The following is a 27,832-nucleotide window of genomic DNA, read 5'->3' on the forward strand; positions in this document are numbered from 1 at the left end:
TGTGAAGTTGGGAAATTCCATTCAATATTTCAGAAAGTTCTGCACGGCTGAAATAAATCTATTCCTAGGACCAGGTGGTCAGTAAAAAGAGGGCCCCATTAAAAGATACCTTTTGTTTAATTTAAAAACAAGCATAATGGCTTCTTCCTTTAACTGAGGAATGACTGCAAATGTGGCTTTAATATTATTATGGTGGACAATCGCAATTCCACCTCCCCGTTGCCCTTCTCTGTCAGCTCGAAAGAGCTCATACCCTTCTGGGATGGTGATTTTTAGATCTGGCTCAGAAGAACTATTAGTTTATTTTTCTGAAGGAAAACGTAGGTCAGAGTTGTGCAGATACATAAAGTCAGCAAATTCGTATCTGTGTTTGGGGGGTGACCTGGTGTTCACTAACACACAGGTAAGTAGAGAGTCCAATGGTTCACAGTTGTTTATGGATTGAGAACTTGTGAACCTAGAGTGATGTTTTAAGGTGTCTTGTTAATTGGTGTAGATGACACAGCTCCACCTGGGACAACACCATTTGGGAATGCACACCTCAAAATTAATAGGTGTGCATTTCCCTAGCTTACTTGTTTGTCTAATATTCATTAAAGCCTCTCTTGTATAGGACGTGTTCGGGATTTGAGCAGGGACTCTGGTGTATGACACAGCCATTGTGCACATCCGCTGCACAGTTGTGTCAGCGTGTACATTTATAGTGTCAAGCTTGCGGGAACCAGCCAAGCATGCAAAGATGAGGAAGGACAGCAATCAAGTAGGTAAAAACGTTTAAGTATAGAAATATTTTGAAAATACTACCACCCCCTGAGGTTTAACACAGCTCTATACCCAAGTTCAAACAGGGCTGAAAGGACGCATCATCATGTACATTTATAGTGTCAAGAAGGAACACTGGTACGCTAACAAAAAACGCGTCCCGCTCTAACTTGAGGGAACCATCCAAACATGCAGACATGAGGATGGACGGAAATGAGGTAGTTAAAATCATTAAAGTATAGCAATATTTTTTAAATCTTGCTAACCCCAGAGCTTTAACACATCTCTGTACCCAAGTGCAAACAGCAATGTGCCATCTCGTCGGTCTGTATATTTATAGTGTACACACTAGTACGCTAACAAAAATGGTGGCCCGCTCTAACTTGTCTGAACCAGGCAAACGTTCAGAGATGAACAAGTATGTTGTATGTGTGAAGAAGTTAGATCTCCATTTAATGACTACTGTATCTACAATCCTTGAAAGAGACTGTTAGACGTGTTAGCCTTTGGTTGGTCTTGCACCCCTTAGGACCTTCGGACTCTGAGACCACAGCTAACCAGGTCTAAAGTGAATGTGTTCTAAACATGGTAATATTGGCTTATACTCAATTGGCATATTTAATTTATTATAAGTCCCTAGTAAACTGGTGCTTTAATGACCCAGGGCTTGTAAATTAAATACTATTAGTTGGTCTGCAGCACTGATTGTGCCACCCATTCAAATAGCCCTTTCAATATGTCTCAGGCCTTCCATTGCAGAGCCTGTGCATGAAGATTAAACTGCCATTTTGACCTGCTAAAATAAACTTCTTGCCAGGCCCAAACCTTCCTTTTGAATACATTTTCCAACCTCTGGACATTCATGACATAAACCTTGTGTGCAGAGGAGGATGCCAGTGGTCCATTCCCCTGTTAGAACTCCCTGCAAAATTAAAAAATGGTTGCGTGCAGCACTTCAATTAAAAGTTTTTTGCTTGGAAAAAGGGGTTAGGGCTGCTAATGGGAGATCCACCTCTGACAAACTAGGCTCACACACCTTTAGCACTGTACTGAGTACCAGCAGAATATACTTTTTTCTACTCACCAAAGAGTTCCGGACCAGTCTAGTAGACATGGTGGTCTGTGACAGACCTGAACGTGACCACAACCCGCTTCTGCTCTCCGTATTACCAATGTTCTTATCTCAAGGTGCCACCTTGGCCCCACGTATAGATTACATGGAGGCCCAACTGACAAACAATAACAGATGTGTCAAGTGGGTAAATGTGCTTAAAAAGGATGAGCACATGAAGAAAATGAATCATTTGGTAGCTAATGCTTTAGGTATTCTACAAACTTGCGTAACACAGGATGAGCTTAACGTTAAAGTTGTTCAGGGCCATGAGGAACTGTTTACACAGCTCAAAAGGTTTTTTATTTCTAAAAGTAAAAAATCCACGCCTCACTCGGGCTTTAAAGCCGCGGCCTAGTACGGCGCTTCCTGTCGCCGGGCATAGAGAAACCTAGCGCTAGCAATTAGGTCTAAAGATAGGGCATAAATACGTACGGCTAGGGCCGAATACAAGATTATGCAAGATCGTGCCAAAAGGGATTGGGACGAACAGCACTGGGCAGAACTGCTCGAAGCATGTTCAGGGAGAAACATGACAGCTTTTTGGCACTTGGTGAGGTGGGGTAGTGGGGCCCCAAACAAGGTCCCTCCGAATCATGTGGAGCCAGACCAGTGGGTCTCCCGTTTTAAAACCCAGTTTGCATATGCAGGCGACGCACACAATTTTCTTGATGTGCCACCCTCTGCCTCCACCCTACATTTTACCAAGAAAGAGGTGGAAAATGCCCTTAAATGAGTACTAAGAGGCAGGGCACCAGGGCCTGATTGCATCCCCGCTGATCTGTTTCTCTATGATACACCTAACTGGGCATCCTATATTCAGCTCCTAGTGAATGCCATTGCTAGTGGAGCATCCATGCCCGATACTTGGCAGGAGCAGAAATACTGGCCATTTTTAAAAAAGGGGATCACACTATACCAGGGAATTATCGACCCATAAGCCTTATTGACTGTATTAAAAAAGTATCTGCAAGGTTGGTACTAAGTAGGATTCAGAGCTGGATGGAGGAATGCGACATCCTGTCTCACCTCCAGGCGGGGTTTCGTTTGTGTATAAGTACTATTGACCAGGTGTTCAGGTTTAATCTTGTTTACTGGCGAACCATAGTTCTAGGGGGAGGCACCATCTACGCAGCCTTCATCGACCCTTAGTCGGCCTTCGACCTCGTTCCCCGAACTAAGATGTGGCGCACTTTTTGAAGCTAGGCATGCCGTCAGACATTCTGGCACTTCTGGTCACGTTACATACTGCTAACTATGCGCAGGTGAGATGAGATGTGCAGGGAAGGATCACCCAAAGGTTTCCTGTAGAGAAGGAGGTTAGACAGGGGTGCGTTTTAGCACCCACCCTCTTCTCTTTATACATAAATTCGTTGGTGAACTATTCCGAAAACTTTCCAACCAATGCCCCGTCACTAGCTGGGCATAGGATCTCGTTACTCATGTTTGCAGACAACACCCTCATCCTCTCCAAGACAAGGAAGGGACTTCAATATGCCCTCTTGAAATTTGAGGAGTTTTGTGAGGACCATGAATTAATTGTTAATGTAGAGAAAACAAAGTATACGGTCTTGCACAAACACAAGACGATTGTGGGTAGAGTCGAAATAAAGGGAGGTACACTGGAACAAATTGATATGTTTTCCTATTTATGAGTAAGCAATGATAAAAAATTAAGCTGGAAGCCCCAAATAGAATTTCTCACAGTTAAGCGCGCCCAACTGTTGGGTGCATTGAAAAAGGAGCAGAGATCCTCACACACTAAACCTATTGCTCCTGTATTACAAATCTATCACACCAGAATTGGTGCCTCGATCCTATATGGGGCTGAGCTGTGGGGATATGCCAACTTGGACTCTTTGGTGTTAGCACAAAATAAATGTTTGCGGTCCCTAATTGGCCTCCCACAGTCCACCCTGTTATTATCTCTGTACTCGGATCTGGGCTGTCATTCCATTAGGGATGTATGACGTTACAACGCATGCTTTTACCACGCATGCTGTTACAACGCAAGTTTTACAACGCAAACTTTTACAACGCATAGCGCTTTGGGGTGCTGGATAGTGAATAGTTTAATTTACTATTCCAACTCCAGTCCCCGTGGACACTAGGGAAGGTGTTGGATAGTACATTAAACTTATTCCCTTTCCTAGAGCGCCCCCCCAGTGCAATGCGTTGTAATGGTTTTCGTTGTAAAACCTGCGTTGTAATAGCACTGCGCGGTAAAAGTTGCGTTGTAAAGGATGTTTCCCTTCCATTAGGGACATGGCACATTATAGGCCATTAGCATACTGGAGAAGGCTATGGGTGACTCCTGAGCTTTCACACTATGGCCTGGCATTAAAAGATGTAAAAGAGTATGATGTCACAAATAGAATTCCATGGTTAAGGTGTGTTAGAACTACACTCTGTGAGATGGGGATGAGCCGCTTATGGACTTCCCTCGCTGATACTTTTTTTCCAACCAAAACAGAGTTTAAGGTAGCATATTGGAACATGATAACAATGAGGCGATTTGCAGCCCTTACTGTACCTTCTTTGTCCAGAACCTTCCTTGATTTTAAGCACGAAGTGAAGTACGAGGGCTACTGGGATTTAATCACCACCCCAATTGACAGGAAACTGTATCATCAGTTTAGGGTCGGTTCACTCCCTACTAATGCATTTACCAATAAATGGTGTGGCTCAAACAGCAGTAATTGCCCACATTGCCCAGATTCGATTGAATCAGCGATACACATTTTATTTGCCTACCCAGCCTATAGTAAACCCTGGTTGAGATGGTTGAAACCCCTATGTTTGAACTTGGGGACCCGGTCCAGCAGCGAGGCATTCAGGATTCCTAATACATCAATGGAAGAGTCCATTGTGATCGCTGTTGCAAAGTTTCTGGGATGGGAGTGGGTAATTCTCTGGAAATAAAGGAGCCTAAAGTAGGTGCTCAGGTTTTGTATTAGCACTGTGCACTTTATAGCATTGTTATTGCATGTCAAGAAAATAATAGTTTTGTAACTAGAACCAATGACAGCTGGTAGCTCATGCATTAGCTTTGGCAGGGTATTTTTAGAGTTTTAATACATTAACAGTATAGCTTTTTCATTTCAGAGTGGTTGTTCCAATATTAGATGACTTATTTTAATAGGTAACTTCAAAATATTTTATCTTTACCACTATGGGGTCGATCCCGATTCGGGAAAATGCGCTCCGAATAGTTGTACGGAGCGTATTTCCTTTAGGAATTGTACACCTACGAGTTCCCCGTACATACGATCCTTACCCAACGCACATCCCCGTACAAATCGTACCAAACACCCTATGACACAACAATACATTCGATCTGTATCCGGTTCACGCAGTACGCTATGGCAATACGTAAACAAGCAGCAGTTTCCGGCCCAGAAAGTACGATCCATCTCTGCGACACTCCGTACGACCCTTTTTCTACGGGACCACAGTATAGGGGTGGGTGCAGAGGACTGCCAGCAGTGGCCAGACATATGAGGGGTGGGTGCAAAGGACCCCCAGCATAGGCCCACAGTATGGGGGTGGTGCAGAGGACTCCCAGCAGTGCTCAGATATAGGGTGGTAGGCATTATCATCATCATACCACAACTACATGGGTGTATGTTTACATATCTAACCTGTAAGTGTCCTGATAGTGCCATAGCAACACATCACTTACAGCAGTGTCCCACTACATGGAGGATTGATTCCTGTCACACACTGCATGAAACACCACATGTGGGTGTGATGTCAGATCCCTCATGCATACCCACCCATGTAGGGTGCAGGCAACCTACACACCCTACCATCATGACACAATAGTGTATAGTCATGGAATAGCCCACCAAACAAAGCTAGTGAAAGGGAACACACACTGTCATGTACATCCCTGGGCTGATATGAATGTCCAAGTAGTGGTCAGACCACCAACATGTACTCGCTCATGGAAGGAATAGGGTTGAAACCCCTTAGATACAATGCACAAAATTGTGAGTCATGAGCACAAATACCCGGCATAGAAAAAACCAATATAGGGGTAGGCTGTGATTACACATCTGCATAGTGGGAAAAAGGGCAAATGTGTCCATGAAGGCATTTGTGCATACTTAAAACACAAGTACAGTGAGTCGCATGGATGGCACAGACTAATGAGCAGTAGACATCTGTGAGCAGGCATGGCCATTGCTGAAGGGAACCATCACCTAAAAAGGAAAAGTGCACACATGTCAGCACAACAATTGTGCAACTGTCTATAGTGAAGATCTCAGGTGTCACAGAGGAAGGAACACTCCTTGGGACAATGTCTCTAGCCAAACTGAACACATACACACCCAATGACCAATTGCAGAGACATTGTGATGGCAAATGGATCCCATGGTCCACCACATTTCCATCATAAAATAGACATCTTTCTGAACCCAAAAACATTACCATGACACCAACTCCAGGGCCCTCGTCAGCAACATGTAGTACCTGAAATGCAATAGTGTTGAACGGAACATAAAAGGCTCTATTCAGCACAAACAAAATATTATATTCAAAAATGAGTCTCTGCTCAAATAAGGCCAAAGGCTAGTCCAGATGATAGTCCATGTAGGGGTACATTGGAGAGGTCGTAGACCCCAAACTTGCCTGCACATGATGGAGCTAAAGGGTGTTGACCCGTGGGGGGCATCATCTTGCTCAGGGCCAGGCACCGCAGGGACAGGTGAGGGAAGGGTAGGTGTTGTGGGTGCAGGGGGGAGGAATCCTCCTCAGTGGCTTGTGCAGCGCCAAAGGTGTAAACAAACTCAGGGCTGCACACTGCTGCCAGTTCAGCCAGACCACCACCTGCACCCGGGGACACAATGGGAGTGGAGGTAGAGGGCTGTGAGTTTTGCGGACTATGTCTGTGGCTGCGTGCCTGCCTCTGACCCCAGTCCCTGTGAGTGTGCCTGCATCCCCCTGAGATTGCGTACCAGGATAGCTGCGCTTACACTTCCGTGGTGGTGTGCTGGTTGTGTCTGTTGTTGTGCGTGATCTTGTTTGTCTGGGTGTGCTCTGGACAGGTATGGGAGAGGGGGGTGTGAATGGGTCAGAGGGAGGGGGGACGGACCGCTGCAGGAGGGAAACTGCTGCTGTTAGTGAGGAGTCCATGGACTGTATTATCCGACGTTGGTCCGACATTGTAGCTGACATGCCCTCCATGAATGACAACAACTGTGTCAGTATTGTAGCATGTAAGAAACAACGCACACATACTGGGGGTCTGAAGCTGGACCTAATGCGCTCCAGGAAACAGTCTGACAAACAGATCTCACCGCTAGCCAAGTCAGTAACCGTTTGCCAATGCTATGTAACAAGGAGATTTACAAAGAATTTAGAACAATGACCTATGCAATGAGATTAACTTCAAATATAGACTAGACCCATCATCATTGGGACTAACCCATAACCTAGATTTGTCTGGGTCCTATCTCCAGATGTAGTGAAGACCATATGAGCAAAAAAGGGATCGTGATGGAATCCGGTGCAGTGCAAAAAAAGTAGTGGTGAGGTTAAAAAAGGGTAGTAGATCAATACAGTAACTTTATTTTAACTTGATTACTCCTTTAGTAAAAACAACAAGAACAGTGCAAAAGATGCAGTTTAAGCAAATAACTGCATTCCTTAGGCCAACATGTTTCAGCCAGAGGGGAACAAAATCCCGCTGCTTTCTTCAGGGCCACAGTCCTTAACGTTTTGCTACTGCATTACAAAACCAGTGAAAAGTAAATAAATCAATCAAAGGATACAACAGTGTCGTGATAAATATCTTTCAAACCTCTGTATCAACCAGTGTCGATTTTATATGTTTGTGGAAACAAAACAGGAATATTTTACGTGAATCCCAACATTGAAAATACTTACAGGTCAATATTCTGTGCTAAAAAATACTGTGGTTAGTTGACCTCTTAGTACTAACCTGTATTGTACAGGGAATGAACCTCACCTCTCCTGGAACCTTGCTCAGGATAATATGAGGCCCCGCTCTAGAAAAAGGTGAAGAAAGGGGTGAGGGAGTAGCTTAGGGTAACAATAACATAGTTTACCTCCTAAACACCCGAGCTGATACCCCTTTAAACTTTACACCTTATCGAGCTCAAACACAATCTCAAGGCTGAGAGATAAACAGGCCAAAACCCCAACTTATTCAGAGAAAACCAACTCCTAAGCTTCACTGCTTTATTAGATATAGAAGAGTATGTGGAGTCTGATTATTCTGTAAACCAGGATGTCTTAAAACAGAGAGTGAAAAATAAAGCATAAACACTCTCTGTGTGTTAGTAGACTTATAGGTAGATAACAAATCCCCACTCACTCTCTGTTGTCTTGTATTAAGAAGAAAGACAGCGCGAAAAAGGAGAAGAGGGTTCGCTACTGTCTTGGTCTCAAAAAAGGTATTGCAACTGATTATGTGCTAACCAGGATATCTTGACTCAGGGACTCAGGGTAAAGAGTAGGGAACATTCCCAATGTATTTAAAAGAGGGAACACTCGCTATAGCTAGACGGATAGTGAACCCTGCCCGAGTCTGATGTCTCAAGAAGCTATCGCAGCTATGGCAGCGCGGGGGGAGGGAGCTCAAAGTCTTACCTGTCCGTCGTTGCCTCGAAGCTCCCAACTGAGCTTGGAGGGAGGCAACGAGGACAGGACAGCCACCGGTACAAAAGAGTTTTTTTGAAAATGGGCAGAGCTAAACCGCAGGACCAGCGTACCTTTTGACTTGCAGCTGACTGAGTCTAGGGCGAGGAAAAGGTCTCAATAGGACAATAGTAATAACACTCTTGGCTTACAGTCCACCTCAGAAGCGCTGTTGTTTTCCACGCGTCTCCGCGCATTGAACTTTGGCGAAATTACCCGAACGTCACACTCACGTGAGAGCGGCGAGGAGGACTACAAAAACACGCTGTAGCGCAGGGAAATGTAGTTCGTAAGCCATGTTTACGGATAAGCGCTTAAATAAATAGACTGTGTACATAACCATTAGCCACTTGTGCTTAGAAAATGTATATATAGCCAAACGCCGTAAACTCTCTCTTTTGTATGTTGGGCTTGCTCCGTAAGACCAGTTAATAGTATTCCAACATGATAGCCATCTTATTAGTGCAAGAGGTGGCACGTGTAGTAATCAGGCCAGGCAGAAACAAAGCGAAAGCCTTATTGTTAAGAGACGTAAAATGGCTAATTTTGAAAGTATTGAACATCAAGGCACTGGAGGTGTAACTAGAATAATTTTTACTACACCTGAAGTGTCTCGGAATGTGGTGATGTTAATAGGATCATCTCCCAACTGGAGTGCAATCCCACCTAATAAGGTGGAGGTATGTGAAATATTTACCAAACACGGTACCTGGACCATCTCGTTGACTTGAGGATGGCAAAAAGCATCACTTATTTTACAACAACCCATAGAGCTGTAACTCTAAGGGTGTATGGAAAGAGCCAAGCAGATTGAGAGTAGTGGTGCATATCACACAATGAACCCCCAGGTTGGAGGGTGGATATCCTGTCATGCAGGTCACAGATAGAATGCAATGACGCCTTCAGCTCAAGGCTGTCCAGGGTATCTCATCATTCAACCCATTAACATCAGAGGACAATCTGTAGACCCATTTCTGTTCTTTGAGGAAAAGGAATCTGGAGATGTCAGCTACATGTGGTGCAATGTAGGGTTTCTCCAGAACGGTCCAGGTGAACTCAGTTTCTTGGTGGTTGTACTCGAGTAAATGTTTAGACAGTTTGGATATGTTTTTTCACAACGGAACACACTTTTGTGCTCAAGTATTCTGGTACTTATCTTCCTGGTGGTCATACCCACATAGTTCTTCATGCAGGGGCATGTGAGGAGATAAATTAAATTAGAACTGTTGCAGTTGGTAAACTGCTTCTGCAACCAAGGTCGGCTGGTACCTATATCCACCTCGACGGAACGAGCCGTCTGAGGGCACACTGAGTAGGTGCCGCAGGGATGGTGTCCAGTTACCACTGGACGGTCCCATAACGTGCCAATGGATCTGGTGGACGTATCTCTGGGTCGCGTATGAATCAATTTGTCACGCAAACTGGTGGATCTTTTGAAAGCGAATAGCGGGGGCTCAATTTTATTGTTGCCTGCATTCAGGAGCTTCCAATGTCGCCTGACTATTCTTTGTATCATGTTAGACTTAGTATTAAAAGTACTAACGAAAGTGATGCGTTCTGATGATGGTTTAGGCACAGGGGGATCAAGTAAACTTAGGCGGTTGTTTTTACAAGCCCGTTTTAAAGAGTGTTTGATTAGTTTCTTCGGATAATCTCTCACTGCTAGTTGATGACTTAACTCCGTTGTGTGTTTGGAGAAGGACTCACTCTCTGAACAGTTTCGCCGGACTCAGAGAAATTGCCCAAAGGGCAAATTGTCTCTGAGCGCTTTGGGGAGCTGGCTCTGGTATAGCAGGAGAGAGTTCCTAGCCATAGGCTTGCGAAATAGCTCACTTTGTAACCCTGAGTCGTGGCATAGATCGATAGATCAAGAAAAGAGATCCTATGTTTGTTAATCTCTACTGTGAATCTAAAAAATTGGTTTTGTGAATTCAACCATTGATGAAAAAGGAGGATAGAATCACGGTCTCCTCTCCAAATCACCAAGATGTCATCTATATACCTCTTCCACCACTTAATATAAGGGTGGAAGGGGTTGGTGGGCGTCAGGACATGTAGTTGCTCGAAAGTATGGACATACAGATTCGCCAGGCTCGGGGCGAAAATGCTGCCCATACTGGTCCCAGACTTTTGGAGGTACACAGACTCCTCGTATTTAAAAAAGTTGTCTTTCATGGCCAACTTGGCCAGAGACATTATGAAAGAGACAGGTGTAATAGAGTCCAACTCAGTTTGGCTTAAGATGTTACCGATAGTGTCCAGAGTCTCGTCCTGAGGAATTGACGTTTATAGGGACTCTACGTCAAATGAGACCAGGTAGTCTGTCTCAGTGTTGTACTCAATCTCAGGTATGGCACGTAACACATTGGTGGTATTTTTGAGATAGGTAGGCATGGTGGCAACCAGGGGTCTTAGAAAATAGTCCACAAAGGCCGACAAGGGCTCTAGGAGGGAGCCTAGACCGGATATAATAGGTCTCCCGGGTGGAGGTCTCTGGGGTTTGTGCACTTTGGGTAAAGTGTTGAAATACGGCATGGTAGGATTTACAGTCACTAGGAAGCCAGCTTCTTGGTTGGTAATCCAGCCTTCGCTTAAAGCTTCTTCTACCAAGATTTTGATTTTCGTAGAAAGCATAGAGGTGGGATCCATCTCAAGAGGTTGGTAGGATGTTAAGACACTTAACTGTCTCAAGCACTCCGCCCTGTATTCAGTGGTATTCTGTATTACGATCGCACCCCCTTTGTCAGCGGGCTTGATCGTAATCGAAAGGTCTTGTCTAAGGGCCCTTAGGACCTGTTGTTCAACCTTGGATAAGTTGACAAACTCATTTCTTGGAGCATTCCATATTTTGTTGACGTCATCCCTGACTGCTTGCTCAAATGTGGCCACTTGAAGTGGTATCTGATGGGCTGGAGGACTAAAGGTAGATTTCTTTTTGAGGCCAGTATTTGTTGTAATGGCAGTATTACTACCTTACCAGTATTGTAGTGTGGCCATGGAGGACAGTCAGCATTGATGTCTGATCAACATGAATCTGCCGGAGTAGGTCCACAGACTCAGCACTGAGGGCAACAGGGGAGACAGGGGCAGGGGCTGCAGTGCCGGGGACGAAGGAGACATGGGGAAGCACAGACAGAATAGACTCTAGCAACTGGGAGGGTGGAGATGGGTCTGGAGGAGGTGGGGACAGACACAGTGATGATAGATGGTGTCGCCGCATATCCCCTCCTCCTGGGAGTCAGATGCCGAGCCGTCCGCATGGTAAGAAGTGTCGCCTTCCAAAGGTCCGGCCGCCTGACTCCCCTCACCCTCCGTGCCACTGGCTCCCTCCGACTCCTCAGCTGTGGTGGCACTGCGGCTGGGTCCCTCCTCTTGGTACGTGCTCATGTCGCCTCCTGTGTCGGTTGGTAATGCTGTGGGCAAGGAGAAGAAACAAAAATGCATCAGTCACCTGTACACATCTGACATATGAGCACAAAATCTGTTGGTCACACTGCAAATCATGGCATGTGTCATGAGTAACAGCTAGATAGCTCAGCACATATTTGAGACTAGTACTGTCCAGTTGGTATAGACACAATGCTACTTGGACACAAGGATCCAAAGACCACACCAGGACACAACTCGAATGAGAGTTACACTGAGAAGCTTCTGTTTGTTTACAGGAGAGCAGATCTATACAATGAAGTGATGCCACCTCAAGTTCACAAAGAAATACACAGTTGTGGTGCCCCTCAGGGCAAACTGACACACCTCACTCCCCAAGGTGACACCACACTCGGAGCCCTGTAAGTACATTTGGGTGAAAAAAAAGTCACACATTTTTGGCATCGTGGGACTCACCATACTTCACACATTCAACATGTATTGAATGTGTTAATTCGCCATCTTGTGAAGAGAAAACATATGTGGCTGCATGAAAGATCTCTCACAAGGAAATGCACACAAAAAACATAGACACATTGATTGAAACAGCTGGTACACTTTAAGATGAAACAGTGTTAGAAACAAATAGCGTAGCACATTTGCCATATACATGGTCCAACGGAGGTCTTGATGGCTTGACACACATTAGTCTGTACAATTGACAACAAATGAGTCTCAAGCACTCAAGACCTCGGTGGGGACATGTATATGGAGATCAAGGCACAACATTAATATCTAACACAGGCCTCCTTAAAAAGCTGCATGCTAATTCAAAAACATTGCAAATGTTGTTTTGTGTGCACTACCTTGTGAGACAACTATAATGCAGGCGTATAAGTGTAACCTACACAATTTGACAATGAGCACATTCAAAACATAAACTACTCTTAACAAGTGTTGGGAGTGCCAAGGTACGTTCATCAATGTGAGCCAACTTAAATGTGTCAGTCCTCACAGGGGCATCTATTACATGATCATACAGTTGCTAGCACACAAGACCCACTGGCTGTCATGTGAAGTGGCCCACATGTCCCAAATCAGGGCAATGCTCAAGCTAATGGGCCAGCAATTGTGAATAACACAATCATTGCTGCATCGTGGACACACCCTTATCCCAATGCAAAATATCAACACAGTAGTGTGCACAATAATACAAAACAGCGTTGCACCAGAACTACATACATGTGGCAAAAATTAATTAGGCACAATCATGGCTGGAAATAAATGACATAGGCTGTCAAGCCCCAAATGAAAGCACTGTCCACCATCACAGGGGAAGGGCATGATGAAACTTCGATCAGCCAATTCTCACACACAGGTCAGGTCAAATCAGGCAGGCCCATTAGACCTCTCCTGCACAACACCTCCATCCCTCAGTCAATATGATAGATACAGCCCAAGAAGTGAGAACTCAGAATGGGCTAACAAAAACTGTGCAGCTACATTTAAAAAGGTAACACAAGCTCACTTTGTGGTGCTGCCAATACATATTAGTCACAAACAACCAACAACAGATTGTTGTGAATAGGCACACAGGCACTGCTCAGTGTGAGTATGCACAAGCCGAATTTTGGATCCATGTCCAGAAGGAACATGTAGCACACACAGGGTAAATACAAACTTTGCCAGGGACCAATGCCACTGAGTCAGACCCATGCTGAAACTGCATAGAATGGGTACAGTGTTGGATGACACACATGATTAGGAGGCATGGGTGTCTCAGGGGACTGTGGTGGGCACACTGATCCTTGGGCCTATAATGAGCTGACTGTTAAATTAAAAACCGTCATGGCACAAGGCATATCTCCCAAAGTAATGTACATCATGTCTGACAACACAACATGGGTCATGCATGCTGCGAGGGTGTGCACTTTAAACCTCACACTCCTATGTTGAGACTCATCATCAGTGCAAACAAATTTGAAGCCCTAACACAGTGCACAGGTCATGGCACAGGCAAGATCCCAAAACATGTCACAAACGACCCTCCCACACGATGTGCTAATCAATGTGCAGCATGAATTACTTGCACCCTAGATGGGCATGTGCATATTTGAATACACACAGACCAGGGGACACATGAAGGATGGAAAGGAATGAAAGAGAGAACCAGCTGAATATGGGCAATTCAAAAAACACTGCACATATAACCTGTCTGACCAGTCACCCCAACTGTGGCAGTGTTTCCAGGTTTCAGAGCACCTCAAGAAGCAGGTGACACACAACACAACAAACAGCCATGTACCTACCCCCTATTTGCTGCTGTCTCTCTTGCAACTACCTATCGAGGTTGGGAAAGACCACAGACAGGACCCGGAGCATGTGGGGGTAAGATGACGGTTTCCATCATGCCGGCGTGGTGGCCCCATCTGCAGCTGGACCCGGGCGATCCACCGGGTCCAGCACCGGATGTTCTGCCACCTTTTTTGAATGTTGCTCAGCTGCCGGCGATGGCCCCCACAGTCCAGACAGCCCTGACGATCTCCAGCCATATCTCTCCCTTCTTGTAGGCAGATACCTGTCAGGAACACAAAGTGAAACAACATCACTACACCTGCTCCATCTCCCAGAGACACACACTTTGCACACTATTGATAATGTCAACAGGGCATAGGATGCTGACAGGACTTGCATCATTGTCCATGTGAATTAGGCCTATAGGCAACCCCCAAGGCACTACATAGCATTGAAAGTCAACAGATGGCGTATCAGATGCAACACACACACTGATCATGGCACACTTTGTACAACACATGCAATAGCAGGGTGTGGGACAGAACGTGGCAAGCAGTCACATCTCTTACTCCACTTAACAACCCTCAGCAGACCAGACAGACACTCCCTGGCACAGATCACTCACCTGTCACTGACAACAGTGGAAACAACCCTCACATTGCACATGTGCCACTTGATAAAGAGGTGTCACAGGTGTTGTGCTAACTTTGCAAGTCAGGCACACACCACTGCTTACTAGTCACATCAGATGGCTATAGCTGCTGCAAAAGCCATGCATCTGTGGTACACCACTTCACATACACACTCCCCAGATCATAAGGAACATTCACACACTGCAATGGCCATGAGATTAAAAACATCATTTGTACAATATCACCACAGGTCCACACAAGTCATACACAGCTGTAAGTACAGTCTGGTGTCACTCTGGGGGAACACTGTTATACAAATGCAAAAAAAACAGTTAAACTGGGGTGGTGTGGAGTGCGAATAAACGATGGATTTAGGCCCAGGTCTCTGTACTGGGGTGAATGTATGACATTTTTCTGCATTCTGCCCATCAACTGTGGTTTTTGCATTTGTCACCCCGAGTGGGATGTGTATGCTCAGACGTGAGTCCCATGCTCTCCATACCACTGGAGTCAAGCTATCCTGGCTGAATGCGGCTGATAGCCGGAAACCGGTCCTAGGATGCTTGATTCCGGTTCAGGAAAAACATGGCTTGGCAGTTCGGGCTGGACTGTTCCCATGAGGCACAGGGTCAAGGAGGATTTGCATATGGCCATGTCTGAACTGGGGTGGTGTGGAGTGCAAAAGAACGATAGATTTAGGCCCAGATCTCTGTACTGGGGTGACTGTATGACATTGTTCTGCATTCTGTCCATCAACTGTGGTTTTTGCATTTGTCACCCCGAGTGGGATGGGTATGCTCAGACGTGAGTCTCATGCTCTCCACACCACTGGAGTCAAGCTATCCTGGCTGAAAACGGCTGATGTCCTCCGGACATTTAGGAATAAAGCCATTAGGTCTTGCACGGCTGAATGTGTCATGCACTATGCAGTGAATGTCACAGTAAGCACAATGCCAGTGTGAACTGAACACACATGAACAACTTCATGCTCTGCATGAGAGACACGACCAAGTACACCCCCTGGGACACTCTCAGAAGAACATTGCATCTCTGTCCGACCAATACACAATGCCTGTTGTGACACTCACACAACAGGTGCACAGTCAAAGGTACTGAAGTCAACACTCACCTGCCCTCCTGGTCTCCCATACAGCTTGCTATACTGTGGTAGGATGCAAAAACAACAGTTGATGGACAGAATGCAGAACAATGTCATACATTCACCCCAGTACAGAGATCTGGGCCTAAATCCATCATTTTTTTGCACTCCACACCACCCCAGTTCAGACATTTCCATATGCAAATCAGCCTCGACCCTGTGCCTCATGTGAACAGTCCAGGCCGAACTGCCAAGCCATGTCTTTCCTGGACCGGAATCAAGCATCCTAGGACCGGTTTCTGGCTATCAGCCGTCTCCAGCCTGGATAGCTTGACTCCAGTGGTGTGGAGAGCATGGGACTCACGTCTGAGCATACCCTTCCCACTCGGGGTGACTAATGCAAAAACAACAGTTGATGGACAGAATGCAGAACAATGTCATATATTCACCCCAGTACAGAGATCTGGGCCTAAATCCATCGTTTTTTGCACTCCATACCACCCCAGTTCAGACATGGCCATATGCAAATCAGCCTTGACCCTGTGCCTCATGGGAACAGTCCAGCCCGAACTGCCAAGCCATGTCTTTCCTGGACCGGAATCAAGCATCCTAGGACCGATTTCTGGCTATCAGCCATCTTCAGCCAGGATAGCTTGACTCCAGTGGTGTGGAGAACATGGAGACTGAGATTTGAGTGTGTGCTACAGGTGTCCTGCAAAAGTCAGTTGGGCAAAAATATACAATGTTGCAGATTTGATGTGGAGCTGAAGCTCAAATTTTGAACAATGCAAATGTGTGTCAGGGACTTATGTGTAAAGGGATTGGATGAAACGTAGGATGCAAAGTATCACACTGTACTCCTGAGACTGAAAGCCCCTCAGCAGCACTGATTTAAGGCTGCATGTGGCTGTGAGAGAGCACTTGCCTGCACAACATTGGAGTGGACCACACTGCTGATGTCTCTGCATTCCCTGGACTCTTATGTCCCGTACGATGGAGAGGGCACCAGCATTCAATGAGGAGGAAAACGAGGCCCTGCTGTATGGCCCGATTACAATAGTGAGATGCTGCGCACACACGCACGAAAACTCGGGGTACGGCTCGCTCGCGTAGGGCACAATTACAGTAGTGATACGTCCCGCACACACGCACGGAAACTCTGAGTACGGCTCGCTCGCGAATGGCACGATTACAATTGTGAGACGCTGCGCACAAACACACAGAAACTCGGAGTACGGCTCGCTCACGTATGGCACCATTACAATAGTGAGATGCTGTGCACACACGCACTTGTGAATGCAGGGGTATGGTGCGTTTCACACGCTCATGCATGGCACCATTATAATAGTAATACGAGGCGCAAACATAGCAGGGATGTAGGGGTACGGTTCAAACAATGATGTGTATCAAGTACTTTTACTTTAATACTTACATCCGCAGGCCCTAGGTGTGGCAGGCAGTGATATAGCCCCGGGCATCTGATATTGTTGCACAACTGATGTGTGCTGACATGTTGACACATGTCATGTGTGATGTGCCACTATGTGGTACACATAACCTTTACACTTGTCACATGTGTACCATTATGCAGATGTAGCCATGTACATCAACACTGGGATTGCACAGTCATCACTATGGGCACCTGTCTCATGACGCCAGGGACCGGGGCACTTTGACACTTGACATTTCACGCTCAGCATGACCCTATGTGACTATATCCGGTGTGTGTTGTGTCAAACCTTGAGCTAGTTCTTTGTGTCACGTAAACTGCATCTGCTGTTGGTGCATCTAACATGGGTCTGTGTTGAGATAGGGAATGTATTCACATGTACGCTCACCATGCCACATGTGCATATCTATGGCTTTTGGGTCTGATGGCATCAGGCATCAATTTACTAAAGGCACACATGTCTGCATCCTGACAAGGGCTGAGTAGTTTTTTTGTCAAATGCACACCTTTATTGCTATGTTTTCGATATGCATTTTTGCTATTCCATGTGACCTGTGGATTTGCCTTGCAGTCAGCTGTCAATGGGTTGACAAACCTCCACTGCAGGTTTACTCAAGTGTGTCACTCAAGTGATATCTTGGGTTGTTCACTCAGACCACACCAGCAGCTTGTTTCAGGCCATGTCATGTTTATTGAGGCAAACAACAGGTGTATCTGGGTTTATATAGGAGTGCCAGCAAGCTGCCATATCTGTCCGGGATACATTGCACACACCAGACTCCATAGTGACATGATGTCTAGTAGCAGTTGTGCATGTGATATGTACCTTGCCATTGATGTTCTTTGTCGGTTATTCTACATTCTTCCCAAATATGTCCTGCAGGCCTCTACCAAGGCCATTTCCAGACTTGGCTACCAGGAGGGAACGTGACTGCATCTGAAGTTACTGATTCACTCAACAGTTGATTCAGGACTTGACAGACAGGCTGGAACCACATCTCCTACCGCAGCACAGGTATCCTACTGCTCTGACACCCAAGCTAAAGGTGATGGCAGCCCTACATTTTTTTGCAACATGTACGTTCCAATTTACCATAGCTTATTAGTTGTATGTCACAAACAATGTTCAGCCGTGTCTTGCGTGATGTGTGAGCAGCCATGTTGGAGCATATTGTAGAATTCATAACATTTCCTACCCCTGAAGAGTTTAGAGATGTAAAGGGTGAATTCTATGCCCTGGGTGGGATGCCACATGTAATTGGGTCCATTGATGGGACACATGTGGCTTTGGTGCCACCACAGGCTCAGGAACAGGCTTTCCGCAACAGGAAACATCATCACTCTATAAATGCCCTGGTGGTGTGTCTTGCTAACATGATGATTTCCCATGCTTGTGCACGTTATCCAGGATCCTCCCATGATGCATTCGTCATGAGGTGTAGCAGGGTGCCAAGATTGATGCTGCAGCTGCGCAACCATCGGGCATGTCTTGTTGGTGGGTATACTCTGTGTGTCCTGTGTGTTTCAGTATCTTTTGCTCTGTCTGCATCTCATGAACCACTTATTTACATGATGTATATTTGCAGGTGACTCAGGATATCCCAACATGCCATGGCTGATGACACCTCTCCGTAACCCAAGAACAGCTGCAGATCAGTGGTACAATAATGCACACGGACAGACCAGGTGAGTGATCGAGCAGACGTTTGGCCTCCTGAAGAACCGATTCCGGTGTCTCGATAAGACCGGCTGATCCCTCCCATATGCCCGGCCCAAGGTCTCTAATATCTTCATTGTGTGCTGCATGCTGCACAACATGGCAGTTGAGAAGGCAGTGCCACTCATCCTGTATCCTGAGGAGCAGGAACATCCACCCCTTGAGGATGAAGGGCTGGGTCACGATGCAAGTGATGTGGAGGAGGAGGAGGATATCCGGAGTCAGCTCATACGCAACTTCTTCTCATAATGGTGAGTCACTGTGAATGAGTGAGCAAGCTTGCAGCATTGAGTGGCATGTGTTGCAATGTGTTTGTCCAGCTGACTGCATGCACAGTCACTTTGATGTGTGTGCTGATGTGTCACGCAGGTGCTGATGTCATGACACACTGAAATGCCCAATGACGTAGCTTCAATTTTACATGTGTACTACATTGTTAGTGTTTTGTACCTGCCCATGTCTTTAGCAAAGATTTGTAACGGTGAGTCCTTGTGTGTCTCTCATTCCCAGGTTGTTGTGCCTGTTGTCTGTTTGTGTCATCTCAGCCCCCCTGCTATTCCTTATGATGATTGCAAAGTGGGGTGAATCAGCGAGCCATACATGGACATGGTGAGAGATCCAAACAGGCTTTATTGGGTTGGTATGGTTTGGGAATGTGTGGGAAGTGTTACTTTGCATGTTGCAGAACCATCCATACATGTGTAATCACCATGGGTCAAATTACATGTTGCACCACTCCCATGACAGGACAGTTACCCTTCTTGACAGTCATCTGTTGTGGAGTATTGACACTGGTGAAGGCATCAATGTGTGTCAACCTTGACCCTGACACATTGCAGATTCCACGTGTTGACATTGTGTGGGACATCACAACCACAGGCTCCATGGTGAATTGCAGCATCACTGTGTGCAGCAGGATGTTTTTGGCTCAACCACTTATTCTTGTGAGCGAGTACTTTTGGATTTCCAACAACCATGTTGTGAAGTTGTAGGCAAGCGTATGTTCCACATGTTCTGTTACGTGTCCTGTGAGTCTGTTCGTATGGATGCATTGCCCCTTGTGCCAGTATGTCACGTCACTGTCACATTGCTTCCTCAGGGCCGGTGGAGAACACTGCTTTGCAAGCCTTCTCGGTCAGTTGATGTTAACTTTCTATTCCCATCATGCCAGGAACGTTGCGCTCATGACGACACAACATTGTGCTGTAGCTAATGTGAGCGCTTACGTTGCACCAGTCGGGTGACGTCAATTCCAGGATTCTCTTGTGGCGTGGTGCATTTCCTGGTCACGGTAGGGTTGGTTTTGTGGCATTGCTCCTCATTACTCTCTGTTGATTGCCGGACCAGCAGCTTGTCATGTTAGGCATTTCTAAGCCCAGTTGGACGAGACAATGACTGTCTATTGTGGGGCTTCCTTGTGTTTACATAATTCCCTCAATCGTTGGGTGAGCTTCTTAAGGCTCTGGTGGGTGATGTATGATTTTCCTTCTTGACCCTCACTGATTGCCAGGGGTAACTATGGATTGTTGCCTTTGTGTGAGTACCACTGCGGCACAATAGTAATTTTTTACATTGGTGCATTATTCATACACTGTAAGTACATTCGTTACTGTATGGCTCTGATTGCATTAAAGCTGCCTGCACAGCATTATACACACTTAATTTTTGCACAAAAAATCTGCTACCTTTTATGTTTCCATGTTGAAACATCTGATGTAGTATAATTTTCCTTACTGTGATGCCAAGTATGATACAGTGGCTGTTGTTTTCCGTTACAGGTGTAACGGTTACAGTATAGGTCCTGAGGTATCATGTGAATCAGTGGTAAGATGTTCATGCTTGTTTATCTTTGTTTCAAATCTCCCTCCCTGCTGTTCCCTTCCTTTCCTTCCCTCGCCTGATCACCCTATTGAGTCTGTATTTCATACTCAGTCCAAGGGGCTACCGGGAGGTGGAGCAAAATGATCATCGCACCTTTATGAGGATTCAAGGAAACACCAGTCGCAGGCAGTCGTGTGCACATTGTCTGATCAGCATGACAGGTAAACTCCTTGCATGAGTGTTATTTTATTCTGAGCAATAGGACTGGACATGGACATTGGCAAAAGCAGCATGGCCTCCACATAAACTTCATCCATTTGTATAGCAAATGTGTTCCACATAGTACAATGTGCAACATTACTGTAAACGCCGATCTCCTGCCACTTTGCATGCGTCATCTATGGCATACTTGACAAGGATTGTGCATATGGGAGTATGTGTACTGAATCAACATGCTTGGTGTTCATCATAGGTAATGACCCATATTGTGCTTGAAGCACCTGGTTGTATATGTATTGTTGCAGCTTGCTACACACAAAGGGCAGCCCACACCAGCTGATGCTGTGTGTCCTGTGCGCAGCCTGGTCTTTCATGGAGATTGTTCTTCCATTTTAGGTCCGTGACCCATGAGTAACCAGACACTCCTTCCCTTCCATACACCGGTTACGTTGTGCCTTTCGATCCTCCTTCTCTTTCTGTGCTAGTTTTTGCATGGTGTCTCACCCCTTCCACCATCATGTGTTCAATCATTCCTGCTGCAGCCTCCCCCGCGGCACTACATCACCGAATGCCTTGATTCTGCAACACACACCTCCCAGATGCTCCTCCCTCCCTCCAACCATTCTTAATGCAGGCATCAGCTTGTCATTGCCACTGTTGCGCCACATCCGTGCCAAAGGCAGGACCGTCTGCGCATGCAACGTGCAAAGTGTAAGACACTCTGGTCCTTCCATGACACAGATAACACAACAGACTCATGCTCCAGCCCCACTCAAAATAGGGAATACAAGTCATTCATCCACCTGCTATCAGTCAACCCCTAAGCGCAACCAATGCAGCTTTGCTGGCTGTGAGTGCAATTCCTACTGCCGACAATGTGCTGCCCTGCATGATAGACCATGTCCGTACAACAAGGTCATGTGCCTCATACTGCACAGCCGCTACATATACCAGCATGCCATTGAACTCCTGTCACCTCAGCCCCACACATAGCCTTCATTACACTGACCTGGTTGAACGCATCCTCAGCACACTACATCAACATTGCCATCACAGATAGATACGAGATCACCCACAGGGACCACACCAACCCTCCAGGACTATGACTAGCAATTTCTTCAGAAGTACTCCATCAGAGTCACATACTACACCAAGGACACACTCAGCATTGTCAGACATCTGCACTTCATGGTTCACACCAACCCCCAAACCTCCCTCAGTCTAACTATCAGCTACAGATCTCCAGGCCTACACCCACAATTCTGCTGAGCCAACTACAATTATTATCATAGTCATGTATTGAGCGCACATCTAAGCCATCGGGGTTGTCCCAGCGCTATAGTGTACCGAAAATGAGACAGCATACAGAAGAGCAACTAATCTAGCAGGCTAAATATCCAGGCCTTAAGGGCTTAGCGAAAATCACAATCATACAGAATCAGACGCAGCGGAAGAGGTAGCTCAGTCCAACATTGGGTGGTTCGTACATGAGAGGTTTCACCTCCTGATCTACGTTTAGCTAAGCAAGGACGAATGAGCAAGTGCTTGTCATTGGAACGTAGAGATCGTGTTTGACAAAAGGGACGCAGTCTCCTCCTAAGATAGACCGGACCACGGCCTTGTTCTTCCCAGAAGGCAAGTGTAAGCGCCTTGAATTCTATTTGTGTACCCATGGCAGCTAATGGAGTAGTCTTTGACACGGGGAGATATGATGTCAAAGTGAGACTCAACATACCAGGCAGGCAGCAGCATTTTTGGCCGTCTGCAGTATACGGATCAAGCATAATGTGAGAAGTATGTAGGAGACTGTCGCGTAGTGTAAATGCAAGGTAATCAGTGCATGAAGCACCGTTTTACAGGTTACAATGTGCAGATAGTGTATAATTTTCTTGATGAGTTTACTCTTGCAAATACAAGCAGCACCCGCCTCTTGTACCTGTGTGGCAAGGGATAGCTGATTGTCCTATCTTACTCCCAGATTCCAGACCACATCCTTGTGTGCCGGGGAAATGGCCAGTTCCTCTGGCCACCACAGATTGGAAGAGAGGGGAGAAGGTTGGTTAGAGGAAGAGGAACTCTGTTAACTGTATGAAGTTTTCATAAATTATGGTACATCCATGCCACAATAATCTAGAGAATGTTTCCTAGTTTGTCAAAAGTTAGCGGCACACACAGCATTCTAGGTGAATAGCAGCTGAGGCTCATCAGCATATGATATGATTTGGACTTCAGACATGGCAATCGATGCAGCCAGCGGGGTTAAGTAAATATTACAAGACAGAGGGCTCAGAGCAGAGACCAGCAGCACTCCCCACTTTAGTGAATTGACTGGGGAGATGGATGGATAGGTCTGGACCTGCTGTGTGCAGTCAGATTGTAAGGACGATATACAGTTCAACATGAAGCCACACACACCTATGGTCTTAAGGAGGTTCAGAAGAATGGGATGTGCAACAGGGTCAAATGCTGTAGACAAGTCTAACAGCACCAACAACGCCTTGGAACGTCCTTCAACCGTCCAGCGTATGGAGTCTGCCATTTCAATGAGGGCCGCCTCCATACTATATCCGGGGTTGTAGCAGGATTGAGAGTCGCGAAGGAGGCTATTATCTTCAACAAAGGCCATCAGTTGCTGCAAGGAATTGTTCACTTAAAAGCTTGGCCGCAGCAATTACATTTGATTTAGGTCTATGATTGCAAGGAAATACAGGCTCTGCGTTGGCTTTCCTTAAGATGGGCAGAAGGAACATTTGTCTCCACACATCCGTATTAGAGCCAAATTTGAGGGAAAGGTTCCAGATGGAGCTTAAATGGTGATTGTGACTCTTAGCAAGGATGTTGTATATCTTGGCGGGCAAGGGGTCAGTAGGGTTAAGGGATTTACACATCTGCAATTAGAGCAGAGAGGCTTCACATGAAAATGTGTAAAATATACTGAGACCACAGAGAGGGGAAACAGATTTACAGATTGGTACTCAGACATTTGAGTACACGTTAAGCCAACTTTTTTCCTCATATCTTTAGAGCGGGGCCTCCAAATTCGTGAGCCTGGTCCAGGAGAGGTGAGGTCTGGTCTCCGGTCTACCCGGGTGAGTGATAATTTATCATTTATTCTGTACCTAATATTGGTGAATAGCATTAAAATTCTCACACAGTATTTCTCATATGGTGTTTTGTTATTTTAGGTGTGAGACATTTCGGATTGACACGGAGAAAAGAATAATCCGGTCACACATATCCTTTTTTGTATACTTTATTTACCACTTCTTTTAAATAACACATGCAGTAGCATTAAAAATTATAGAACAGAGGCCCTGAAGAAAGCAGAGGGTACTGCCCTAAAGGCTGAAACATGTTGACCCCTATACAGTTATTTGTTTGAAACTGTCTTTTCATGCACTGTTCCTGTTTTTAATTAGGAAGAGGCCAATCTTCATTAAAATTTTCTCTTTTTTGTCCTCTATCCTATTTTAATTCACCAATGCAATGCACCCCTTTTGGTTTTGCACTGCATTAGTTCCCATCACGCAGTATTATCTACATTGTTCAGGAGTGACTGTGGGTCTGAACCCAACTCCGACCGGAGGTTGGTAGAAACGTCTCAATGATCTAGAGACACACCATCCCCGAAGGATGACCAGATGATAGTATTGATCACAACAAGACTTTGATGGGAATCCTACATTTGTTTATTGGTTTCACCCACAATCACTGTTTGGTCCTGTGTGTATCATTTATATGCTTAAATCAGTAGCAAATTGCCCTAGTAATTGATAGACTTGAATGCTATCATTACCCTGTATTAGAGGCTCCCTTTTCTTCATATATTAGACCCCTAGGTTTTCTTGTAGTGAATAGTATTATTGGGGATTGTAACCTAGGCTGGTCTATAAACTTTCCTGAGACCGTTCACACAGTATTATTTTTTGTACTCATACACGTCTAGCCAGAGTCATGTGCAAACCTTGTAAAACAAAAAAACATCAGTTAACCTTCTGCCCTGAAATCCACAACACACAAAAAATCACCATATCATCAGCATGGACAAGAGGACAACCTCCAGGTATGGCCTAGGCACCAACACACACAACATGAATGACCTCATCGGCATCGTGAGAGAACTATCTGACCCCAGCTCTCCATCCATGAGACATTCCATCCTTGCAAGGCCAAGGGGATCCCTTGCAACTTACTTCCACTGCAAGCTCGTGGACGTACATGACAGCCTCGCCACACAGAGGCAGACAGCGCTTTTTCCACTGGACATACCCCCCTCAGGTCCTGGACTCCCGCCAGCAGCAAAGACACCACCCAGCTCATGTACACCATCCACTCCGGCTCCTCCTCTGGACCCTTCCCACACAACATCTCAATCACAGCATATCCCATTGTTGAAGCCTACCTCCGGGACGTCATGAATGTCTCCTTTGAGTATGCCACTTTCCATGGGAGCTGGAGGCATGCAGGAAGCCAGGCCCTTCTTTTACGACATAAGGCTGTACCACAGGATCTCTTGTATCATCACCCTGCTTCCCTTCCCAGCAAATGTCATCAAGTAGACAGTCAACAAGCAACTGACCATCTCACTCCAAGCAAACATCTCCAGGCAAACCGCACCAGACCATCTTCCACTGTAATCACCCCATTGTAACAGTCCTCATTGCCACCAACATCTTGGACCGTGCTCAATAATGGTGAGTACACCACCCTCACCCCATTGACCTCTCATCCAGCATTCTACACCATGTGGTACCACGGTGTCAGATCACACATCTCCAACACTGGGATCCTGAGGAAGTGCCAGGATGAAAGCCCCAAGTACCTCACCCGCAAGGCACAGGGAGTCTGCCTCCCCACTTCAGCACGTAGTACACTGGGGCCATCGGGCCCAGGACTCATCTCGTAGTGTGACTATCTGCATCATCTCCATGACCCGCCTCTCCAACATCACATGCGCACACGTTCTCATCATCATGTCCTCTGCCATTGACACCCAGCTCCTCCTCACCCTCACTACAGATCCAGGCACTCCCAGATCCAACATTCAAGAAGGCATTTGGATCATTGACATATGGAGGAACCTCAGCCACATGATGCTGGACTTGGACAAGACTGGGATCATCATCTGAGGGATGTCCCCTTACGGCTGGGACAACTCCTTGCGTCACAGCAGCCTCTGCAGTACACAAGCACACATTGGCCACACACGCAAGCAGGTGCTCATCGTACACTACTCGCTCACAATAACCATGCAAATGAACACCATCTTTACCTCATTTTGCAAGTCCCTTAGCATGCAGCAAAATATTCATCAGATAAATCGAGTCCTAGTCAAGACAGACAGTCACCCAGGTACACAACAACAGCCGGTTGTACTACAACAACACCCGCTACACAGGAACACCATCCAGACTCAAGGAGGGCTTGTGCACCTACAGGGTGCATCAGCACACCTCATCCTCAACATCCCCTGCCTCAGCCACATGAGCGTCCACCTGAGATACCTACAATAGGCTCAATCTTAAAAGCAGACTCACCTTCATACTCCTAAGCCACACTCAGGAGGCACTCCGCAACCACAGCCCCAAAGAAGAACATAGACGTTTCCCATCCAATACCCCATTGCACCAACTCTGTCTAGCCAACCTTGCCCTGTGCACCAATCTTCACATCCACAATACAACTGCATGCAGCAGATAGTTCTCCCACCTCACCAAACAGACCTGGTACTCCCTCCCTGGGCACCACCACATGACCCATGACCGCTACACCTTCATTACACGCTTCCAAAACTGTCTGAGCAGTATGGCAGACACCCCCCCCAGCAGATTGAAACCATCACAGGTGAGTATAGCGCTCCATGTATTTATTTGATGATACATTGTGACCTATGTGTGTGTCCTCGACCGGACTCAGATCCCAGTGTATGGATGGTTTGAGTTTGTTCCACACTGTGGCATACTTTGTCAAATCCCAACACGTATGTTGTAGAATAATGGAAACTGACTGCAACATCAATTTCAGTAGTGTTTTTTTTTATTTATCATTCTTGTGCAGGAAACGTGAGTTGGTGATGGATGCTGTACAAAAAGGGGGGGAATCCAAAGTTCACAAAGGGAGATGTGATGCCTTGCAGTTTGAGTCACCAGAGTCCAGACCACAGTGCTTGGCATCATTGGTCAGACTGCAACCAGCAAGTCCATGTGGGAGAGTAGGACAGTCAATGAGGTGATGCTGTTGCACACAGACTCCAGGTGCCAGACCAGGTGTCCTGAGATCTGCGCATGGCCCACTGCCTCTCACTGTCTTTTCCGTGGACGACCCACCTTCCTTGGGGGACCCTCATATGCAAGCCTTGACGATGCATGGGATGCTCCGTCGGACGATTCATTCTCCTCCTCCCCCCCTGTGCCTGGTGGCAGCCTTTGCCTTGAAGTGTCTTGCCTGGTGACACATGGAGGGTGCTGCATGTTGTCAGCAATCCGACGGAGTGAATGGCTTATGTCCCTTTGCACCACCAGGAGCTCAACCAGTCTTGCCTCCATCCGTCCTTGGTGTTGTTGTTGACTGACGTGTTGCTCGGCCTGCAGGTTCTTGATCTCTGTTAGAGTACTCACTACCTGGCTGAACTCCCTGGTGTCCCGCCCGTATGTCTCCATGATGTTGCGGAGCTCAGACATACTGGGGCCTGCAG

Source organism: Lissotriton vulgaris, chromosome 10, assembly GCF_964263255.1.
Source record: "Lissotriton vulgaris chromosome 10, aLisVul1.2, whole genome shotgun sequence".
Lineage (NCBI taxonomy): Eukaryota > Metazoa > Chordata > Amphibia > Caudata > Salamandridae > Lissotriton > Lissotriton vulgaris.